Source organism: Panulirus ornatus, chromosome 1, assembly GCF_036320965.1.
Source record: "Panulirus ornatus isolate Po-2019 chromosome 1, ASM3632096v1, whole genome shotgun sequence".
Lineage (NCBI taxonomy): Eukaryota > Metazoa > Arthropoda > Malacostraca > Decapoda > Palinuridae > Panulirus > Panulirus ornatus.
Window position 1 is genome coordinate 74,549,867 of NC_092224.1, and position 25,306 is coordinate 74,575,172.

Genomic DNA, 25,306 nt, shown 5'->3' on the forward strand with positions numbered 1-25,306 from the left:
AAACGTATGGGAGAACCAGACAGCGTTGAACATCCACTGGACATCCGTGTTCAGTAAACAACAAAGAGAAGAAGAACTTACCCGAGGGGGGCAGAGTTCGGTGGCCAGAGAAATATATGACAACGCGAGATGAACCCGAGTTACCCTAATATGGCGGGAGAGCGTCTGAGCGTACCCAGTCCCTCTCTCGCTGATTAACGTTTAACACATGACCGGGGATCCCAGGGAAGGGCCACGTCCCTGGCGAATCTCAAGACATGGAGGAGGAAGAGAAGAGAGGAGGTGTGTTGCTTGACCCTCTCCTTGCATAACCTGGGAGCCATATCATCAGCAGTGCGTTTCCTGCTGCATATTTGTATGCAGTGGTTGCATGATTGGTACATAATGCTTATTCGTCTTCAGACATTGTGATGAAGACGGAGGGAACACACGAGACGCACATACACCAGGCGACGTGTACCGGAAAACTGAGGAACACATCAGTCATCACACAACACAACCATCGTCCACTGACGAACTACCCGGGTTATGATGGCGTGGCCTGCGTGATACTTGAGACGCCTAACACCTCACACCTACCTACTGTATCCCTCATGTCAAGGGGGGCACAACCCCCCTACTGTATCCCTCATGTCAAGGGGGGGGACAACCCCCCTACTGTATCTCTCATATTGAGACAGTCCACTGAATGTATCCCCCTTCACATTTAAGAAGACAATCGACTCTTGTGTTTTCCTCACGTCTTGGTGGGAACAACCCACCTTGTGATTTCGTCTGTTCGTACATTGTCGTCCTCCTGAGCTGTCCTGCCTGAGCTGGCCGCCTCGGAGACGTAGTATGTGTTTGTGTAACGACGACACGATCAAGTTCTTATTGTGGCAGGTGGTCAGACAAATTACCATGGCGCTAGTGGCAAGCATGTTGCCCGCCGCGAGAAGAGCCAAGAGACCAGGTCTTGTTTCGCGACTTTTCACCTGTGTTTAGTTCATCAGACGTGTGTTGACAGGGTCCCGGTTGCACGATAGAGATAGGATGTTGCAGAATGTTTCTGGTGTGCTGATGTATTGATGTCTTTAACCTCCAGGAATAGTGCATTCCCTCGAAAACTATGTCACACCCCTTGAGTACTATGTCACGCCCCTTGAGTACTATGCCACGCCTCTTGAGTACTATGTCACACCCCTTGAGTACTATGTCACGCCTCTTGAGTACTATGTCACACCCCTTGAGTACTATGTCACCCCCCTTGAGTACTATGTCACACCCTTTCAGTACTATGACACGCCCCTTGAGTACTATGTCACACCCTTTGAGTACTATGACACGCCCCTTGAATACTTAATATATCACAACTCTTGAGTACTATGTCCACCCTTGCGTAGCGTGTAACGCCCCTTGCGTACTGTGTAACGCCCCTTGAGTACTGTGCCACAACTCTAGGTCACTACGAATTTTGGGCATTATCTTTGACCTCACCTGGTCAGAGATCAGGCCATCATACCTAAATGTCGCAGAAAATATATATATATATATATATATATATATATATATATATATATATATATATATATATATATATATATATATATATATATATATATATATTATACTGTTCGCCATTTCCCGCTTTAGCGAGGTAGCGTTTAAGAACAGAGAGGAATGAGCCTTTGAGGGAATATCCTCACTAGGCCTCCTTCTTTGTTCCTTCTTTTAGAAAATTTAAAACGATAGGGGAGGATTTCCAACCACCCGCTCCCTCCCCTTTTAGTGGCCTTCTACGACACGCGGGGAATACGTGGGAAGTATTCTTTCTCCCCATACCCAGGTATAGATATGAACCATATATATATATATATATATATATATATATATATATATATATATATATATATATATATATATATATATATATATATATGTACCGCCTTGAAACGATCGCACAGGAGAACCGCTGATCAGGTAACTAGTGTGTGTGTGTGTGTGTGTGTGTTGGTGGGTAGGTGCACGTCATGGTGTCGTTGGCCACCTGAACCCCACCTCTGGTGACGTTCCATAAATCTCGGGTTTACATTTGGTATCATCGGCCGGCGCGGGTCAGGCCCACAGGTGTCGGTAGTTTACCTGTAGTTAGTGACGACAGGTCGGTGCGTGGGAGCGACCGACCACTCCCACTGTCACACACAGGCTAGCTGTTGGCTGGCTCCTCCCGCATGGAGAGGCGGGGCTTCCCTCCCTCACCCCGGCTCCCACACAGCCAAACACACACACCCGAGCCAGTGTTTCTCTGTACTACTTGTGCTGTGGAGGGTTTGGTCAGACGACACCCATTCTTTCTGGTGACGGGCGTAAGGGTGGACGTGTGTGTGTGTGACAGTTAAGAGGTGTTGGTGACAGTGTGAGGCAGGTACCTCAGTCTTCCCCTCCACCTGACACGCCAGGTAAGGTGTACCTCAAACGTAACAAGTGCGAACTTATTTTTTCAGTAGAACGTAATGCACGCGCCCGCGTACGTGTGAGTGTGTGTGTGTGTGTAATGACACTCTTTGTACGATATAGGTAAGTAATTGTATACTTTTGTGTGTGTGTGTTACGGAGAGAGATTTTTTTACCCTTGAGTTGCCCCTGTCTCTTAACCTTATATATATATATATAGTGTCGTTACTCCTATATGTATACACACACACACACACACACACAGTATAGAGTCCCTCCCCTTACAGCACAAATAGGTAATTCGAAGCAGGTAATTACATGCACACACACACCAGCCTGAGCCAGGGTTGTGTGTTTGTGTCATTATCAATCTATTCTGTTCGGGGAGGGAGTTCTGCACTCGTGGGGTTCTACCCTAGAATATTACTGTTATACAACTTTTTTAAACTAATGTATGTTGTCCACATTCACTCGTTCATAACAGTTTAATCCATTGAGTTACCAGTCGTATTATAAAACTGCTTCTATACGTCCCTTCTAGCAATTCTCTATGTTTAATGTCTTGTTGTGACATCTGGTTGTTTTATACAAGCAGATTTCGAAGAACTGTTCAATGTACACGTCATTGATCTGTTTAAAAAACTTAAAAGTTGTGATCCCTCACTCTTCTCTCTCCCATGTGTGTGTGTGTGTGTGTGTGTGTGTGTGATCACCTGTTTGTATATTATGGCCCCTTGTGTTTGATTCCATGTTCGTACGATTTGTTTTATATATGTACATAATTATGTAGCTTTATGTGCTTATCTTTGTGTGTAAACTGTTCTTTCTGGAAACCTTTGAGAAAAACTTATGTGATGTACTCCTCATACACAGTGGCTTGGATGTCACACATACAGTGGCTTGGATGTCACATGTACAGTGGCTGGGATGTCACTTGTACAGTGGCTGGGATGTCACATATACAGTGGCTGGGATGTCACATGTACAATGGCTGGGATGTCACATGTACAGTGGCTGGGATGTCACATGTACAGTGGCTGGGATGTCACATGTACAGTGGCTGGGATGTCATATGTACAGTGGCTGGGATGTCACATGTACAGTGGCTGGGATGTCACATGTACAGTGGCTGGGATGTCACATGTACAGTGGCTGGGATGTCACATGTACAGTGGCTGGGATGTCACATGTACAGTGGCTGGGATGTCACATGTACAGTGGCTGGGATGTCACATGTACAGTGGCTGGGATGTCACATGTACAGTGGCTGGGATGTCACATGTACAGTGACTGGGATGTCACATGTACAGTGGCTGGGATGTCACATGTACAGTGGCTGGGATGTCACACATACAGTGGCTGGGATGTCACATGTACAGTGACTGGGATGTCACATGTACAGTGGCTGGGATGTCACATGTACAGTGGCTGGGATGTCACACATACAGTGGCTGGGATGTCACATGTACAGTGGCTAGAATGTCACATGTACAGTGGCTGGGATGTCACATGTACAGTGGCTGGGATGTCACACATACAGTGGCTGGGATGTCACATGTACAGTGGCTAGAATGTCACATGTACAGTGGCTGGGATGTCACATGTACAGTGGCAGGGATGTCACATGTACAGTGGCTTGGATGTCACATGTACAATGGCTTGGGTGTCATATAGTTTTGCTTTTTTTTCCCCAATAAAGTGAAATGATTTGTGACTGACTGTTACAGGACATACGTTTACGTAAGAAACATAACTTATATCAGGGTCGTGTAAATGATATCTTTCCATACTATGTGTCTGTTACATCCGGTTCGTGTGTTGGCTTTTGTTACATGTTACAACCAAAGACCGAATGATGAGCAGTGGACATGGATGGAATGAAGGGAATGTATGAGGGTATTGATGACGTATGGAAGGGAAGTATTGAGGGAGTCAGTAAGTGATGAGACGTGGAAAAAGTGTGAGGGTGTTAGTGAGTGTAGGAAGGCTAGAGTGAGGGAGTTAAATGAGTGAGTGATGCGATGAGGAAGAAGTGTGAGGATAAGGGAATTGGCGAGGTGCAGGAGGGACAGAGTGAGAGAGACAGTGAGTGAGTGCGGTAATGAGGGGAGAGTATGAGGATGGGGTGCTGGTGAAGTGCGAGGGAGAGTGTGTGAGGAACATGTAGTGTGATATTGTGAGTACCTATATATCTCATAACACAGTTACCATCGCAAACCACATAACACACCACTGTTCACCTCATAACACAGTTATTACCGTAGACCTCATAACTCACCCATAATTCATTTACCACTTAACAAATCCTCTTGTTCACAATTCTGGCTGCCAGTGTGATTAATCTTTATATTCACGTACCACAGTGGGTTAATCTTTGTGATCAATGTCATAGGTTTGTCCTCGTTGAACACCCTGCTCCTCGTTATCCATTTAACTGGTAGTCTTTCATTAATTTGATCTTGTGAATGGCCAAATTTGGCTTACAAGTTCATCCTCGTTTCTCTTAAATGCTCAGTGCTTCTAGGTTTGATGTTGTAATTACTCATTGCTCATAGGAGTGTGGATCAATATTACTCAGGGTTTCAAGATTTCTGACTATTATTACTCAGTGCTTGAAGGCTTATTTTGATTACTCATTGTTTGTAGGTTTAGGATTCTGATTACGCGGTGCTTTTAGGTTGGGTGTTCTAATTACTCATTGTTTGGTGTTTGTGATTTTAATTATTCGCTGTGTTTAGGTTTGCTGTTCTGATTACTCATCGCTTGCACGTTGGCTGTTCTGATTACTCATTGCTTGCACGTTGGCAGTTCTGATTACTCATTGCTTGCACGTTGGCAGTTCTGATTACTCATTGCTTGCACGTTGGCAGTTCTGATTACTCATTGCTTGCACGTTGGCAGTTCTGATTACTCATTGCTTGCACGTTGGCAGTTCTGATTACTCATTGCTTGCACGTTGGCTGTTCTGATTACTCATTGCTTGCACGTTGGCAGTTCTGATTACTCATTGCTTGCACGTTGGCAGTTCTGATTACTCATTGCTTGCACGTTGGCTGTTCTGATTACTCATTGCTTGCACGTTGGCTGTTCTGATTACTCATCGCTTGCACGTTGGCTGTTCTGATTACTCATTGCTTGCACGTTGGCAGTTCTGATTACTCATTGCTTGCACGTTGGCTGTTCTGATTACTCATCGCTTGCACGTTGGCTGTTCTGATTACTCATTGCTTGCACGTTGGCAGTTCTGATTACTCATTGCTTGCACGTTGGCTGTTCTGATTACTCATTGCTTGCACGTTGGCAGTTCTGATTACTCATTGCTTGCACGTTGGCTGTTCTGATTACTCATTGCTTGCACGTTGGCAGTTCTGATTACTCATTGCTTGCACGTTGGCAGTTCTGATTACTCATTGCTTGCACGTTGGCAGTTCTGATTACTAATTGCTTGCACGTTGGCTGTTCTGATTACTCATTGCTTGCACGTTGGCAGTTCTGATTACTCATTGCTTATAGGTTCTCTGTTCTGAATCTGCATAGTCTGTATATATGTGATTCCTTCGTCGTTGGGGAAAAGGTTTTGAATGCAATGTATCCATATATGTCAGGGAACCAGACACAGAGTTGTAAGTTGGACCATTATACACACAGGGGTACTTCAAGTGTGGGGAATTACCGTACGATAATATTTCAAAGCTAAAAACTAAAACAAGAAAAAACTTACCTTAAATACAGAGGAAAATATTAGGGGTTACAATTATGAGTTTGTCTCCATAAATCATGGTCGTATATGGGAGAGGATGCGATGGGATGGGTTCCTTTAGTGAGAGAGAAACCTTCGCGGAGAAACTGTATGTTGTGAGAGTGATGCTCATGCGTCGCCACAGTGCTTCATGGACTCGTAAAACTCAAAAGAACTGCAGCAGAGTTGTGAGATGAGAACACTTCCCTAACGTAATGACATTGTAAGTAATGAATGATGGATGTTAGTGTGTGAAGCTGCTGTGTGCACGAGGAAGGGATGCGATATCTGTAATGGGAATATGGAGTAAGTTTCAACAATTATATATATATATACATATATATATATATTTATTTATTTATTTTGCTTTGTCGCTGTCTCCCGCGTTCGCGAGGTAGCGCAAGGAAACAGACAAAAGAATGGTCCAACCCACCCACATACACATGTATATACATACACGCACATATACATACCTATACATCTCAACGTATACATATATTAACACACACACATATACATATATATACACATGTACATAATTCATACTGTCTGCCTTTATTTATTCCCATCGCCACCTCGCCACACATGGAATAACATCCCCCTCCCCCCTCATGTGTGCGAGGTAGCGCTAGGAAAAGACAACAAAGGCCCCATTCGTTCACACTCAGTCTCTAGCTGTCATGTAATAATGCCTGAAACCACAGCTTCCTTTCCACATCCAGGCCCCACAGAACTTTCCATGGTTTACCCCAGACGCTTCACATGCCCTGATTCAATCCACTGACAGCACGTCGACCCCGGTATATCACATCGATCCAATTCACTCTATTCCTTGCCCGCCTTTCACCCTCCTGCATGTTCAGGCCCCGATCACTCAAAATCTTTTTCACTCCATCTTTCCACCTCCAATATGGTCTCCCACTTCTCCTCGTTCCCTCCACCTCCGACACATATATCCTCTTGGTAAATCTTTCCTCACTCATTCTCTCCTTGTGCCCAAACCATTTCAAAACACCCTCTTCTGCTCTCTCTCAACCACGCTCTTTTTATTTCCACACATCTCTTACCCATACATTACTTAATCGATCAAACCACCTCACACCACACATTGTCCTCAAACATCTCATTTCCAGCACATCCATCCTCCTGCGCACAACTCTATCCATAGCCCACGCCTCGCAACCATACAACATTGTTGGAAGCACTATTCTTTCAAACATACCCATTTTTGCTTTCCGAGATAATGTTCTCGACTCCCACACATAATATATATATATATTATGTGTGTGTGTGTGTGTGTGTGTGTGTCACAGTCGTGTAAAAAGAATAGAATAAGATAAACGACAGAGAGAGAACAAATACAAAGACTTTTGAAATGAACAAATGAATGTGATGACGTCACTCGTGACGGTTTCTGAAACAAAGGGAAAACGGAACAAATGAAAAGAGAGAAAAATAAGTCCATGAATGCGTAGAAAAATAGAAAAAAAAAGTTGGAGGAATTTTGGCTATGTTTGACTCGCAGGATGGCCACCCCGGGGGGAGGAGGCCAGTGGGAACCAGAACACCCCGGGGGGAGGCCAGTGGGAACCAGAACACCCCAGGGGAGGCCACTAGGGACCAGAACACCCCAGGGGAGGCCACTAGGGACCAGAACACCCCAGGGGAGGCCACTAGGGACCAGAACACCCCAGGGGAGGCCACTAGGGACCAGAACGCCCCGGGGGAGGCCATCTGGGACCAGAACATCCCAGGGGAGGCCACTAGGGACCAGAACAACCCGGGGGGAGGCCAGTGGGAATCAGAACACCCCAGGGGAGGCCACTAGGGACCAGAACAACCCGGGGGGAGGCCAGTGGGAACCAGAACACCCCAGGGGAGGCCACTAGGGACCAGAACACCCCAGGGGAGGCCACTAGGGACCAGAACACCCTAGGGGAGGCCACTAGGGACCAGAACACCCCAGGGGAGGCCACTAGGGACCAGAACAACCCGGGGGGAGGCCAGTGGGAACCAGAACACCCCAGGGGAGGCCATCTGGGACCAGAACAACCCGGGGGGAGGCCAGTGGGAACCAGAACACCCCAGGGGAGGCCACTAGGGACCAGAACACCCCAGGGGAGGCCACTAGGGACCAGAACAACCCGGGGGGAGGCCAGTGGGAACCAGAACACCCCAGGGGAGGCCACTAGGGACCAGAACAACCCGGGGAGAGGCCAGTGGGAACCAGAACACCCCGGGGGAGGCCATCTGGGACCAGAACAACCCGGGGGAGGCCATCTGGAACCAGATCGACCCGGGGGAGGCCATCTGGGACCAGAACACCCCGGGGGAGGCCATCTGGGACCAGAACGCCCCAAGGGGAGGCCATCTGGGACCAGAACACCCCCCAGGAAAAGGCCAGTAGGGACCAGAACACCCCGGGGGAGGCCATCTGGGACCAGAACGCCCCGGGGAGGCCATCTGGGACCAGAACACCCCGGGGGAGGCCATCTGGGACCAGAACGCCCCAAGGGGAGGCCATCTGGGACCAGAACACCCCCCCAGGAAAAGGCCAGTAGGGACCAGAACACCCCGGGGGAGGCCATCTGGGACCAGAACGCCCCAAGGGGATGCCATCTGGGACCAGAACACCCCCCAGGAAAAGGCCAGTAGGGACCAGAACACCCCGGGGGAGGCCATCTGGGACCAGAACGCCCCAAGGGGATGCCATCTGGGACCAGAACACCCCCCAGGAAAAGGCCAGTAGGGACCAGAACACCCCAGGAGAAAGCACCAGGAAACAACGCATTCTAGGGAACTGGACACCCCAAGGGGAGGCCACCAGGGAGCAGGACAACCCAGGGGGTGAGGCCAACAGGGTCAAGCAAACAGACCAGCGGGAGGGAGGCAGCCAGGGTCCAGCTAACACCCCGGGGGGAGGCCAGCAGGTGGAGACTGTATAGTCAGCGGGGGTCCAGTAATTATGTATGTTGTCCTTTGTTAGGGAGACCCAGGACGACGGTGGTGGCAGGGTGGTACCCATGAGGGAGGGAGGCAAGGGGACGATGAGGGAGGGAGGCGAGGGTACGGTGAGGGAGGGAGGCAAGGGGACGATGAGGGAGGGAGGCGAGGGTACGGTGAGGGAGGGAGGCGAGGGTACGGTGAGGGAGGGAGGCGAGGGTACGGTGAGGGAGGGAGGCGAGGGGACGATGAGGGAGGGAAGCGAGGGGACGATGAGGGAGGGAGGCGAGGGTGCGATGAGGGAGGGAGGGAGGCGAGGGTGCGATGAGGGAGGGAGGGAGGCGAGGGGACGATGAGGGAGGGAGGGAGGCGAGGGGACGGTGAGGGAGGGAGGCCAGGGTACGATGAGGGAGGGAGGGAGGCGAGGGTGCTATGAGGGAGGGAGGGAAAGACCGATGAAGGAGGAGGGGGAGGGACTGATAGTGTTGACATAATTCCATTTGTGTGTGTTTGTGTGTGTGTGTGTGTGTACACAGTAACTATCTATGTGTTACGGGGAGAGTAGCGTGTAATTACCGGCTGGTAGAGTGCGGATTGATTGGGGCGAAGGGGGGGGGGGGGGGTCACAGTCGTGAGGGCCCCACGAATGTAATATCATGTTTGTAGGGTAGAGGGCGAGAGATCTACGCACGAAGGGCTCCATCCCTGGTTAATATCTACTCATAATTGTCTATTTCTACCCTGCAGTGAGGGAGGAGTTCTACTGGGGCGGCTGTCTCTCGACCTCTGTCTACTATCCGACAGCTTTTTAAGATCTTGTGTGTGTTGTCCACACTGACAGTTTCCTTAACCAGTATACTCCATCCCCCGCCACTCCTGTACTGTAAGATTACCTTTTGTTTTATGTTTTTTAACTCCTTTTCTTAAGAGTTTCTTGAATGATATCGTGCCATGGCTTCTCGTTGTTGTCTCCGTCTCTCTCGAAGATGTGTTCACCATTGACGTCATCACACTGGTTCAGGGGGAGTTAAGGTTGTGATGAGGCCACACCCTTCACTCACTCTCTCCCTCTCCTAGTGGACAAATTAATGGCCTCCGTTGGCCTCTCTCTCTCTCTCTCTCTCTCTCTCTCTCTCTCTCTCTCTCTCTCTCTCTCTCTCTCTCTCTCTCTCTCATCGTCAAGATGTGTCATTTCGCTCTAATATGATCCAGATCAGTTTAACTTCGTGCTAAGAGCATCCAAACCCAATGTCTTCACACTTGATAGCGTCGAAACCCATAAGTTCTGTACTGACAAAATCCAAACCCATGTGTCTTATATTAGTGGCATCGAAGCCATGAAAGGTACTGTTTTCTCCATCTTATAGACGACGTCATCCATGACATGATTAGGTTCTGTTGGGGACACACGTCACAGGTTATCGTATCCATCATCTGCTTCAGCAATATTCAATTATCATTCAGAATTAAACAAAATTATGTCCAGAAGGCATAGAGTACTGGTGGGTCTCCAGGCTCAGAGGAGGGAAAATGGGGGAAAATTTATATTAGTTGATGAACACTCGATAAGGTAAAAGAAAGTATCTCGCTACTTTTTGAGTGAAACAATATGGCACCGCGCATGAAGGATTTTGAGAAATGCCCATCGGTCTGGCCTCATACTGGTAGCTCTGCTTTGATGATATTGTAATATATAGATTGCTAGCGACATTTCCTGTCATTTACCATAATTAATGTTCTATTGATGTCAAACTTCGATGGAAATAGCTATAAAGTGGAGCTACCATAATTATTACGAAACTTGTCTCGCATCCACGTTTACCAACCTTTACCTAGACAACACCAGTCGTATTGATCACCTCGAAATTCATCGGATCCATCCGGGAAGATCCCTCTTTCTTTTACCATGTGTACAAGTGCACACCCTCATGATGTTCTCCGCAGGGGTGACGGAAGAGGGTAACTGAGGGATGGCTCTCGCCCTCCAATCATACCCATCCTGTATAGTTAGAGACATCGAGACTGGACAGATGTTCAAGGAGAGCGAGGTGAACAAACAATAACAAAACTAGGGAGAGGGAACCAGGACACACCACTAGGGAGAGGAAACCAGGACTCAGCACTAGGGAGAGGGAACCAGGACACACCACTAGGAAGAGGGAACCAGGACACAGCACTAGGAAGAGGGAACGAGGACACACCACTAGGAAGAGGGAACCAGGACACAGCACTAGGGAGAGGGAACCAGGACACAGCACTAAGGAGAGGGAACCAGGACACAGCACTAGGGAGAGGGAACCAGGACACAGCACTAGGGAGAGGGAACCAGGACACAGCACTAGGGAGAGGGAACCAGGACACAGCACTAGGGAGAGGGAACCAGGACACAGCACTAGGGAGAGGGAACCAGGACACAGCACTAGGGAGAGGGAACCAGGACACAGCACTAGGGAGAGGGAACCAGGACACAGCACTAGGGAGAGGGAACCAGGACACAGCACTAGGGAGAGGGAACCAGGACACAGCACTAGGGAGAGGGAACCAGGACACAGCACTAGGGAGAGGGAACCAGGACACAGCACTAGGGAGAGGGAACCAGGACACAGCACTAGGAGAGGGAACCAGGACACAGCACTAGGGAGAGGGAACCAGGACACAGCACTAGGGAGAGGGAACCAGGACACAGCACTAGGGAGAGGGAACCAGGACACAGCACTAGGGAGAGGGAACCAGGACACAGCACTAGGGAGAGGGAACCAGGACACAGCACTAGGGAGAGGGAACCAGGACACAGCACTAGGGAGAGGGAACCAGGACACAGCACTAGGAGAGGGAACCAGGACACAGCACTAGGGAGAGGGAACCAGGACACAGCACTAGGGAGAGGGAACCAGGACACAGCACTAGGGAGAGGGAACCAGGACACAGCACTAGGGAGAGGGAACCAGGACACAGCACTAGGGAGAGGGAACCAGGACACAGCACTAGGGAGAGGGAACCAGGACACAGCACTAGGGAGAGGGAACCAGGACACAGCACTAGGGAGAGGGAACGAGGACACAGCACTAAGGAGAGGGAACCAGGACACAGCACTAGGGAGAGGGAACCAGGACACAGCACTAGGGAGAGGGAACCAGGACACAGCACTAGGGAGAGGGAACGAGGACACAGCACTAAGGAGAGGGAACCAGGACACAGCACTAGGGAGAGGGAACCAGGACACAGCACTAGGGAGAGGGAACCAGGACACATCACTAGGGAGAGGGAACGAGGACACAGCACTAGGGAGAGGGAACCAGGACACATCACTAGGGAGAGGGAACCAGGACACAGCACTAGGGAGAGGGAACCAGGACACAGCACTAGGGAGAGGGAACCAGGACACAGCACTAGGGAGAGGGAACGAGGACACAGCACTAGGGAGAGGGAACCAGGACACAGCACTAGGGAGAGGGAACGAGGACACAGCACTAAGGAGAGGGAACCAGGACACAGCACTAGGGAGAGGGAACCAGGACACATCACTAGGGAGAGGGAACGAGGACACAGCACTAGGGAGAGGGAACCAGGACACAGCACTAGGGAGAGGGAACCAGGACACAGCACTAGGGAGAGGGAACCAGGACACAGCACTAGGGAGAGGGAACCAGGACACAGCACTAGGGAGAGGGAACCAGGACACAGCACTAGGGAGAGGGAACCAGGACACAGCACTAGGGAGAGGGAACCAGGACACAGCACTAGGAGAGGGAACCAGGACACAGCACTAGGTACACTTGTGAAATACTAGGCGACACATGAGATTTACCAGTAGGAACTGTGAACAAGAGACTGTCTATGGTAATACAACCCTGCCAAGCTTGTACAGATTCGGGTACCTCTCGTAGAGGCAGTTACCACATCTGGTAAAGGGTTACGATCCTCTTTATACCATAACTGCACCCCAGATCGTACTCACCTTTGCTCCTAACCACGTCTGATGTACAGGGCACAGAACAAGGAAGGCTCTGCAGTTCGTCAATAATGAAAGATACCAGTCAATTGACTGCACTGAAAACTAACATCTACGACTTTATGTAAATTCAGTACAGACTAGAACACAACGACTTCACAGACTGCTGACACACTCAAGATCCTGATAACCGCACAAATATGGAACACATTCCGTTCCCACGGAGCCTCAAAGCCCTGACAGAAGCTCCAGTCATCCATCGATATACACGGTGAATGGCTTATATCCCAGCATATCTGGTTTGCTTTCTGAACTAGCCACACACACACACACACACACACACACACACACACACACACACACACACACACACACACACACACACACACACACACACACACACACACACACACACAGTGTAATGGAGGTATGTTGATAAGTTACCAGAGACATATATATCCAACAAACTCCTCACATACTTCAGTCAATCTACCATACATCTGTACACTGGTACACCTTCCCTCCCTCTGTTTACCCCACTTTATCTTCGGTGTCCAGACCTTGCCCTCTCACCACCGTGGAGAAGGGATGTGCGTTAGGGAGGGGACGGAGCTGAAGTCACATGGTGAGGCAGGAGAGGTCCAAGGCCTCAGCGGAGACTGCACGGGAACCATCCAGCAGAGCTAGAAGTAGAAAGTAGGGTCAGAAGACCCAGGCTGCATCTCTCATCATAAGACAAGAGCAAGCCGGAAACCCGAGCATTAAAGTACTAGATTATAACACCGAGTCTGTACCGAGGTCAGACCAAGGCTGAGCTGTAAGACCAAGTGTGTACCAGATGGCCATATCAAGCCTGGCTGAAGCTGGCAGCAGACCAACACAGGAGAGAATGTTTTTACCAAAGGTAAATAGACTTACGTAATGGCTCTCTTAGGTGACCAGTCAGTGGTGGGTGCAGTGGCCTGTTGGTTGACCATGCACATGTCAGGATGCGGATACTGCCTGGTTAGTATACCATGTACTTTATGTGCGTACGGATACTGGCTGGTTAGTATACCATGTACGTTATGTGCGTATGGATACTGGCTGGTTGGTTTACCGTGCACATGTGGGTTTACAGGCACGCTAGTTGGTTTACCGTGCACATGTGAGTGTACAGAAAGCGGTAGGTTGGTATACTGTGGATAAGAGGGTATACAGACATTGGTTGTCAGTTTCGTGCACCTGTGGGTACGTCGATACTGATTGGTAGGTTTACCATGTATGTTTGGTAGGAGAGATCCTGGCTGGTATGACCTGCACATGTGGGTGTTATAGAGACACGTGAGTCATCACCTGCAGGGGAGGGTATGTGTGTCATGATCATTAGTCTGTCATGCAAGCATTACGCCATGTTAGGAATGCACACGTCAGGCACCATACTGACTGTGACACCATCTCTACGTCAGGAAAGTATATGTCAGTGAGAGGAATTTGACTGGCTTTGTTGATATTGACAGACATGATGCTTATGTCTGTACTCTTCTGTTGAGCCGAAGAGGATACTGACACACGCACACACACACACACACACACACACACACACACACACACACACACACACGGAGTAGGAAAATAGATATTTCTAGAGACAGCTAAAGAGAAAAGGTTGAAAAAGGGGGAGGGGTGGTTGAATATATGATATCACACATGAGAGGAACTGAGGGAAGTGCTGTGCTGTGACAAAGATATAGACGGCACTTCAGCCAGCCAGTATTTCTAAGGCCTAGAGAACAAGAAACAAATACACCAGGACTAGCGAGGAGGAGTAGAGAAACTTTGACATGAATATTGTGTGGACGAGGCTGGTGATGATCCAAGACTCCTCCATGGATTCATCAAGAGGAAATGATGAGTCAAACAGCAGTTGATCAGTCTCAGGAATTCAGAGGGAATTATTGTAAAGGATGAAGTAAACATAACGCGACGAACTAATTGACAAGTTCAGAAGTCTTCCCTCCGTGGAAAACCATATGGCCTCAGCGCCAGTGAGATGGAACGTGGAGGTGATACTGGAAAGCAGTGAAAGATCTCCAGAGGATGAAAACAGGAAAATTAAAGGTTCTGAATTCATAGATGGCTCCACATGTACTGAGGATATGTGAGGATACACTTGGTAAACCGTTTCACGTCAAGATGTTGCTAGAAAAAAACTGTGCAGACGGTAGTAGGGGTCGTATCTTTCAGTAAAAGAAGGGAGTGGAAGGACGCGTTGCCCCACCTACCCTGTTTCCCTATATCATGTGTTTTGGTCTGGAAGGTAATGGAAAAAGACACTGGAAGAGACAGTCAAAAAAGAAAATGGATGATGTCCAGCAGAGGAGAAACTGTCCCATTGTAAGAAAACTTGGCGTCACGTGGACCCTACCTTACCTCGTGGAGTCTGACCATGTTTTATTTTTCATTTGTTACCTGAGACGTCACCACCACTGATGCCCTATTGAAGTCAATTTGATGTACGCTATATATATATATATATATATATATATATATATATATATATATATATATATATGGAAGGGTCTTGGTGTGACCCAGGACCTCCTCATATATGCCTCTGCAGCCTAAGGCTGCGTTACTGCCAGTAGCAAGGTGATGTAGACTCCTTTGGAGTGAGATGGTCTTTGATGATGCAGCCTCGCCGGAATGACTTCACACGCGGTGTAGCCTCTTGCAGGCTGAGTTCGGTAACACCAGTCACACACACACACACACACACACACACACACACACACACACACACACACACACACAGTATGTACTTGGCTGCTTACGAGCACCACAACGAGATCTACCACGTCGGCAGGGCTTTGAAGAGCAGAGTCGCATGAGTTACGTGTTGTCAAGTGGTATGTGTGACATGAAACGGAGGTATTGTATGAGTGGAGGCTGAATGGCAGAGAGAGAGAGAGAGAGAGAGAGAGAGAGAGAGAGAGAGAGAGAGAGAAGAGAGAGTACTTACGAGTATTTACGACCAGACTTTGCGCCAAGAGGCAGGCCTAGCCCGTTGTGCTCACCACAGGAAAATATAGTTTCGAGAAACAATAATTGTGAATTACGCGTCGTCAAGTCTTAGGTATGAGGAGGAGAGGTTGTATGTTTGCCGACAGCAAGCCAGCAGCCGACGTGTGGGTGAGGCAGGGAGATAACACAGGTACCTACGCCAGAGTGGTGACGCTTGACAGCTGCTCAAGAGCTGGTCTGCTGCACCGCTATGACTAACCCTCCAAATACCCAGGACCTGTACGTATCTCCCTGGTTGATGGCTGCCTGCTACCGAGGTTATATATATAGATATATATATATATATATATATATATATATATATATATATATATATATATATATATATATAGATAGATAGATAGATAGATATAACATATATGCAGTAAACCTCGCAACGTGCAACGGACAGTGTGATCAAGTGCTACACTCGGTCAGGTGGAGCGGCCCTGGTAACCACACACCCTCCCAGATGGCCTGATCCGCTCTACCCTCCTCCACCTCCGCTGCTTCCGAAATCCTGCCATGATCTTCATGAGTCCGCCTGACGTCATTAACCGTCTGGCCTCTTGGGACAGCCTTGCATACGCTTCTCCTGGGCTAATGCCTCCCCCCGAGGGACCACGAGCAAACTAAGCAGGACAGCTCCGATGCAGTGAGGTCTGCCTCTCCTTTGCCAATCAACCCGGAGCCCCGCCTCACCACAGGGGAACCCCTCTCCTGTCAGTGGGTTGCTCCTTGCAGTTACTGGAAGTTCAAAGCTCCACGTTCGGCACCCGACGCGACCCGCGGTTTAGCTAGACACGAGTGAAATTGACGACGTAATGAGAGAAGCCTCACCACAGCCGGATGCTTACAGCCAGGGAATCCAATACCTTCAGAACCAATAGATCTGGAGCGCTTCTTGACGAGAGCATTCGAGGAGCAGCAGACATGATGATGGAGGACTGAGGGCAGATGTCTCCACTCCGTCTGTGACCTGTATAACCACCTCCACGGCTCCTACATTGACCTGAGGGTGACGGTGACTTTCACTGCTGAATCACAACACGAAGACGCTGGAACAGGTACCTGACCGCTGGATCAAACCACTATGACGCAAGAACTGGCAACTGGCTGATGGATCACAGACGCTGGAACAAGCAGTTGGCCGCTCGATTGTAGCACTAAGACGCTGGAACAAGTAGCAGACTGCTGCTATACTGTCCTTGAAGGCGTCCTTGGGTTTGTTGTCTGGCTCGGGAAGGACAATCTCTCACTTACGGACCGAAAGCCTCCGAGTCAAGTGGGACATTTATCTACTGATGATCAAGGTGCCTATACTTGAAGCCCCTTACCACCACCCATCCTCTCTCTCTCTCTCTCTCTCTCTCTCTCTCTCTCTCTCTCTCTCTCTCTCTCTCTCTCTCTCTCTCTCCAGGACTCGGTGAACTCCCAGGAAAGGCAGGTCAACAGTGAGGGTGGCGACGTGTGTTCACTCCCCACATCAGCTGCCATTCTTCCACGGCTGAATGGCGACGCCGTCAGGGCGCGGGGAAGATCCCTCCGGTCTGAGGAAATTGGCTCCTCCTCCTCCTCCTCCTGCTGCTGCTGGGCATCATCCTGCTGTGGCGAGGCTTCCCTGATTATATCGTTCACTTGACTCATCCAGTTTGTGGGGTCGAGCCGGGTGCCGAGCAGGGACCTCCGAAATGCTTAGTGAAAGAGTCACCAAACTGATAGGAACACCCCACACTGTAGGGGACGGGTCTTGCTTGAACACATCAGTGGCAGACTTCTCCACCATGAAACAATTGTGTCCTTGTTAATGGTTCCTCTGGGGCGCTAGTCTGTGACGAGAGGCTACAACATTGTCTTTGGAGGGAACACCGTCGTGTGTTGTGTGTGTGTGTATGTGTGTGTGATTTTCGATGTTTTGCAATCTTGGGAGCCTCATCTGTTGAATCTCATTCCCGCGTTTTTTTAAACTCCTGTACGTTGTCCCGCATTTCTTCCATTCATCCCCTACATATAAGAGGACGTCTTTCCATCTCATTTAGTAAGTTTCTTTATAGTATCATATTATGGTCTCTGTTCTGTCCTACCATCTTTCGAAGAACTGGTCACTGTCTTCGTCATCAAGCCAGTTTAAAATCTTTGACATCCCTTCCTCCTTTCTCATCTGTGATGGACAAATTCAATCCCTCTAACCTAACTTCTATGTAACTCAGCGCTTTTAATTTTAGTACCGTCATTGTTGTCTTCATACGGGCGTTGTCGACCAATATTTGTGCTTCTCCAAGTGTTGTGACCAAACTTTGGTAGCGTATTTCAGTTTTGGCCATAGTAAAGATGGGAACAGGTTACAACATATTTCCTTATCAATGCACGTAAATGTAAATCTAGTATTTCCCAGCAGACACTTTTTCTCCTTAATGTGAAACTCTAGAGATAATGTCGACTCCAAAAGTCTCTCTCTCACACACACACATTCGTGAAGCATATTTCCTCTTAGTATATATTGATAACGAAACCTTCTTTTGCTGTCTCCCATCCAAATTACGTTTTCTATGGTTGTATTTCTTCAGCCATATATCAGACCAGCTTGTAAGGTTCCCTAGTAAGTTGATGCTGTCCACCTCGCTGCTTTTGAATTCCCTCGTCATCTTGACTACGTTTGAAGACAGTGATCAAGTAGAAGTCCAGTTCTTCTCGTAAGGTATTTACATAGATCGGGACGAGCAATTTATCCAAGAACGTAACCCTTGGCGAGTGTGCTACCCTGACGTATATCCAGCGTTCCTCCTCACGTAAGATAATCTACAGTCCGTGGGAGGAATCTACTCGTTATTCCTGCTTGAAGATCCAGCTTCTTTACCAGCCTCCAGTGTGGTACGATGGCAGATGATTTCTGGTCGTCCACATACAGACTGTACAACCAGCTTGTGTTTTCTTTTCCCAGTAACTGAGCTCACTTATTCTTAGAAAATCTGGAAGGTTCTTTACTTGTGATTTTCCCCTGAGTTGGTATTGTCTCCCTCTTGGTTTCTCGTACAATAAGTCATCAGGTTTTTTTCTGATTACCTTCTCCAGGAACTTACCTCAGTGTCTCCTTCCTGTTTCCTTCCTTATAGTCAGGTTTGACGTTTGCCAACATCCTTTCCCTTGGCTAGGTAATATATTTTTTCTCCAGTGGCATCTCGAACATTTCACTTTGTATGTCAGTTGTATCTGCACGTCGTCAGAAAAGTGTGGAGAAATTTCTTCAAGATCATGAGTCTCAAATGTACTACAATCCTGTTTACGTCTTTTCTGGATATTCCAGTTCCTTTACAGACTTCCTCCTTTCCATCTCCCTGTTGTTGGGGTTAGAATGTCTTCCACTGTGGAAATTTTTTCAAGTCTTTGTTCAGTTCCTCACACGTCCTTACAGTGCCCTCTACAATTTTCCTATGAATCCGTAAGCTTAATTAGTTGCTTTTTGAGTGACAGTTTAATCCAGAGGAATTTTTTGAAAAGTTTTGGATTTTCTTCTGCTTTATCCATAACATTCTTGTCAAAGTTTCTTTTTTATCTCCTCCTGTCTTATCCTGTTGTACTCATTTCTTGCTCTCTCCTCCATGCTACGTGGCTTGGGTGAATCCTGTCTCCTTATAGCACACCGTGAAGCTCTTTTTTTACATGACATCTTGTATTCAACCAGTCTTCCCTCTGCCTCAATCTTCCCCCTGTACACGAGGCTAGGGGCACCCATGTCTCTCCTCCTTCATTGTCAATTTCAAAGAACCATCCACCACGTTAACTTGGTGGTGCCTGGCTACTGAACTCCATTTTCCAGTCTGTGTTGCCATGGAAGGTGTTCAACTCTAATGAAGAGATTCCATGATGAAATCTAAGCCTGGTTTCGTCAAGTACTCTTCTCGCCTCCTTATACATTACATAATCAGACTCAGCCTTTTACATGTTCACGTCTTCTATATGTGATGTTCTCAGTAGCCACGCTGCCACGGCTGAAGTTGGGGATCTGGTGATGGTAATGTGTCAGTCCCAGTGACTCCCAGTACAATCTGTCGTCACCACCTGCTGGAGACAGGAAAGTTTCCTGAACACAGTCTTCAGGAACTTGGGTCTGTAGTGAACCTCTCTCTCTCTCTCTCTCTCTCTCTCTCTCTCTCTCTCTCTCTCTCTCTCTCTCTCTCTCTCTCTCTCTCTCTCATGACACTTCCAGTCGCCCCCAGTCTCTCTCTCTCTCTGTTGTGAGTACATGTTTAGTAGCGTACTGGGAGGGAGTTGTGCACCCGTGTGGTGATGGTGGGTGCCGCGTGTGTGTGTGTGTGTGTGTGACTGCACACATGAGGGAGCCAGCATCACTAGCGCTCCGGGGTTGCGGAGGCCGACCTCACGGGGGACTTACCCGCACTTCTCTTACTGTCGACGACCCAGATCTGTCACCACTGGGGTGAGGGAAGGGGGGGGGGGGGAGACGAATGTGGCACTGCTGGTGTAAGGGTGAGGGGTATGGGGGGCTGCCTGAACTGGTATTACTACTAGGGGAGGGCAGGCAGCCCGACCTGGTACCACTGGTGAGGACAGCCTGGCGTGACACCACTGGTGGGAGAGCATGATCTAGCACCACTAGCGAGGGAGGAGGCAGAACTGGCATCACATGATGTGAGCTGCCTGAGCTTGACCATTTGGAGGTGGGAGTCTGGCAGCACTTGAACGAGGCTACCTGGTCTGGTGCCACCTGTAAGACACCAGTGACACCACTGACGGGGAGTTGGTGGCCTGATGTGGCACCACTAGCAGGGGTTAGGGGCTTGATCCGGCACCAGTGGCCGAGGGGGCCACAACTGGCACCACTAATGGGGAAGGAGGGGAAGTGGCAACCTGCTCTGGTGCCACTGGCAGGGTAGGGGACCATGGTGTCGGTCTTCGTGTCATTACACACGTGGTGTTGGTGGTGATTGTGGTGGTAGTATCGGTGATAATGGTGTCAGTAGTGGTGGTGGTAGTGGTGATGACGAGGGGGGCATACCAGAGGGTAAGATATACGGAGTGGTGGTCTGTGGTGGCTGGCCAGGTACCACACACCACCGTGTAGGGACCACAGTGTGTAAACTTTAAGTTTCGTGCAGATGAACAGACCATCGGACGCTACAGACCCCAACACCTTCTGCTCCTCTTGAAATCCCACGTCACTCAGATGATGTGGTAACTCAGCGTTACTGAGTGCGAGGCGAGGCGGTGAGAGCTGAATGGCTGCTCTGGTCTCGTAGTACCACAGTGTGATCCATCGTCTCCTCATTGCCCACGTCGCTGTGGGAACATCCCCTCGTTACGTACTCAGTCATTACAGCCATGGTAGGTGGTGCTGGCAGAGTACGGTGGTGAGGTGTGGGAGGGGGTTACTGTGTGCTGGCTTGATGCATCGTACTGTACTGTCGGTGTGAGGGTGTCTGCAGGAGGTGTGAGGGTGTCTGCAGGAGGTGTGAGGGTGTCTGCAGGAGGTGTGAGTGTGTCTGCAGGAGGTGTGAGGATGTCTGCAGGAGGTGTGAGGATGTCTGCAGGAGGTGTGAGGGTGTCTGCAGGAGGTGTGAGGGTGTCTGCAGGAGGTGTGAGGGTGTCTGCAGGAGGTGTGAGGGAGCACAAGGCACCCGTGACTGTGGCAAGCACCAGGCCAGAGGTCGACCAACAACTGTCTTGAACCTTCGTCAGGAGTGGTGAACGCGGGGTCACACCACGACATGCAGACGCCCTCATGATGAAGGATGGCCACACTCTAAGAAAATGACCGCTTAACAAGGTACTAACGACATGACTTACCATTAACAACGGCCATATCAATTAGCAGCCGCGTTATCATGGAGGGAAATAGTAACGATAAAATCAGCAATAACAGTTCATCACCTGCAATAATGAAGAATAATGGTAGTGAGAGAGGATGATTGCAACACATGCACCACGTGCAACACGCCTGCCAATTACACCTGCCTGGCCACCACACTCATCAGTAAGCTGCCTGGCCACCACACTCATCAGTAAGCTGCCTGGCCACCACACTCATCAGTAAGCTGCCTGGCCACCACAGTCATCAGTGCCTGGCCACCACACTCATCAGTGCCTGGCCACCACACTCATCAGTGCCTGGCCACCACACTCATCCATCATGTTCGTCTACCATCATCATCACTGGCGCGTGAGACCTACATGGATAGTGACCGCTACACTCACACCAGTTTGCGTCGTCAGCCACAGTATATTTCTGTACCGTTGTATTTTTCACTAAAATCACCACCTCTCACCAGTACCTGCTGTATGGAGTGACTCACTGCAACTATCATTATAATCAACATCTTTATTAGTGATCCATTTACTGGTTTTTTTTTTACACTGTCAGACATAACCATCATATCTACACTGCAGCTGTTAAACTTTTCACTGTCACCTTCTGTACCGGTGTCAGACCTCAGTGAGTGCTGCAGTCATCACCATCACTCGTCATCTAACTCATCATTATCGTCTCTGAGGCCCTCACTATCACCACACACCTTCCCTCCCCACCCATCACTCATCATCTAACTCATCATTATCGTCTCTGAGGCCCTCACTATCACCACACACCTCCCCACCCATCACTCATCATTTAACTCATCATCATCATCGTCTCTGAGGCCCTCACCATCACCACACACCTCCCCTCATCATCATCATCGTTTCTGAGGCCCTCACCATCACCACACACCTCCCCTCATCATCATCATCGTCTCTGGGGCCCTCACCATCACCACACACCTCCCCTCATCATCATCATCGTCTCTGGGGCCCTCACCATCACCACACACCTCCCCTCATCATCATTATCGTCTCTGAGGCCCTCACCATCACCACACACCTCCCCTCATCATCATCATCGTCTCTGAGGCCCTCACCATCACCACACACCTCCCCTCATCATCAGATAACTGTATCAGATGCAATTCATGATTACAGGGGGAAGGTCAAACTCATTTTAACATTTAACATCATTCGTTCTTCTCCTCCTCCTCCTCCTCCTTCATGACGCTGGTAATTATCACCTTCCCAATTACCCACATAAAGAGGGTTTGATTGCACTCGTTAACCGGTTAATCCCTTGAGCACGACGGTACGACCGTTGAACACGAGAGTTGTTGAGCACGACGGTACGACCAGTAACCAGGATGGTACGACCCTTGAACACGACGGTACGACCCTTGAACTCGACGGTACGACCCTTGAACTCGTAGTTATTGAGCACGACGGTACGACCAGTAACCAGGATGGTACGGCCCTTGAACACGACGGTACGACCCTTGAACTCGTAGAACCAGCCTTTGTGCACGACCTTTAAAGGTCAGGTCATTCATGCTAGGTGGAGGTACCGTCGTCCGTAGCGGTCGCACCGTCGTGTTCAAGGGTCGTACCGTCGTGCTTAAAGGTCGTACCATCGTGTTCAAGGGTCGTACCGTCGTGTTCAAGGGTCATACCGTCGTCTTTAAAGGTCTTACCGTCGTCTTCAAAGGTCGTACCGTCGTGTTCAATAGTCGTACCGTCGTGTTCAAGGGTCGTACCGTCGTGTTCAAGGGTCATACCGTCGTCTTTAAAGGTCTTACCGTCGTCTTCAAAGGTCGTACCGTCGTGTTCAATGGTCGTACCGTCGTGTTCAAGGGTCGTACCGTCGTGTTCAAGGGTCGTACCGTCGTCTTTAAAGGTCTTACCGTCGTCTTCAAAGGTCGTACCGTCGTGTTCAAGGGTCGTGCCGTCGTCTTCAAAGGTCGCACCGTCGTGTTCAAGGGTCGTGCCGTCGTGTTTAAAGGTAGTAACGATTTGTTCAAGGGTCGCACCGTCATGTTAGAGTTGTACCGTCGTGTTCAAGGGTCGTCCCGTCGTGTTCAGGGGTCGTACCGTCGTACTTAAGGGGGTAGATGTAAGAGGGACGAAATAGTAGGTCAACCATCCTCCCCTGGTGTGGGGTCAAGACACGACAGGTCAGGCATAACATGTCCCAGACACGATTGGTCCTTGGTACTGTGGACCATGATGTGTCATGTTCTCATGACCCGTGGTCCAGCACCTGAACATGATGTCATGTTGTCATGATCCGTGGTCCAGCACCTTACCATGATCATGATGTGTCATGTTCTCATGCTCCGTGGTCCAGCACCTTACCATGATCATGATGTGTCATGTTGTCATGACCCGTGGTCCAGCACCTTACCATGATCATGTCATGTTCTCATGCTCCGTGGTCCAGCACCTTACCATGAACATGTCATGTTGTCATGATCCATGGTCCTGCACCTTACCATGAACATGTGTCATGTTGTCATGATCCATGGTCCAGCACCTTACCATGAACATGTCATGTTGTCATGACCCGTGGTCCAGCACCTTACCATGAACATGTCATGTTCTCATGATCCGTGGTCCAGCACCTGACCAAACGCTGTGTGTATCTGTCACTCGAGATATTATGAACACAAAATTCACGTCATGCACGTCTTCACTGTATATATGGCCTGTGTCCACTTACAGTCTTCAGTCACGAGTAAAACTGAATATCATGAAGATTCTGTTTAAAAATGTTGATGTATTTTACACTCATTTCTTACGTAGATAAAGGAAATAATCGTGATGTATTGATTGTCAAAGTAATTTTGTTGTTAAGAGGAGGAGAGGCAGGGTAGTGGTAGGCCACTCAACAAGGACAGGAACCACTGCCTCAGATGTAAGGTGGAGGAGAGGCAGGGTAGTGGTAGGCCACTCAACAGGGACAGGAACCACTGCCTCTGATGTCAGGTGGAGGAGAGGCTGGGGAGTGGAAGGCCACTCAACAAGGACAGGAACCACTAACCATTAATGTTGTAACATCAACTAGTCACGTTCTATCACGTGACACACACACACACACACACACACACACACACACACACACACACACACACACACACAATAATAACAGGGAATTATAATGACACATAACCAGTGTCTCAAACTCCTCCATCGGGGCGTTTCGTCCAAACAATCTGTTATGACACGTGACTGGTGGGTAACGAGCGTTACAGCGGGAGCGTCACACGTCCAGAACGTGACGAAGTGAAGAGTGTGTTATCTGTGAACGTTAGGGTTGAAATTATGTTAGGAATATTACGTAGGGAGAACGTTATAGGCTGGAGAACCTCTCAACGAGAGAGGTG

The 25,306-nt window shown here is 49.0% G+C and overlaps 1 protein-coding gene across 2 annotated transcripts in view; it reads left to right on the forward strand.

Moving 5' to 3' along the window:
* The first annotated feature begins 2,011 nt into the window (after positions 1-2,011).
* LOC139749635 (somatostatin receptor type 5-like) overlaps positions 2,012-25,306 on the forward strand; it is a 281,438-nt gene continuing 258,143 nt past the window's right edge. For both annotated transcript variants that reach the window (XM_071663797.1, XM_071663788.1), the window contains exon 1: positions 2,012-2,438. The gene's annotated coding sequence lies outside the window, so the exon portion shown is untranslated. The remainder of the gene's footprint in view (positions 2,439-25,306) is intronic.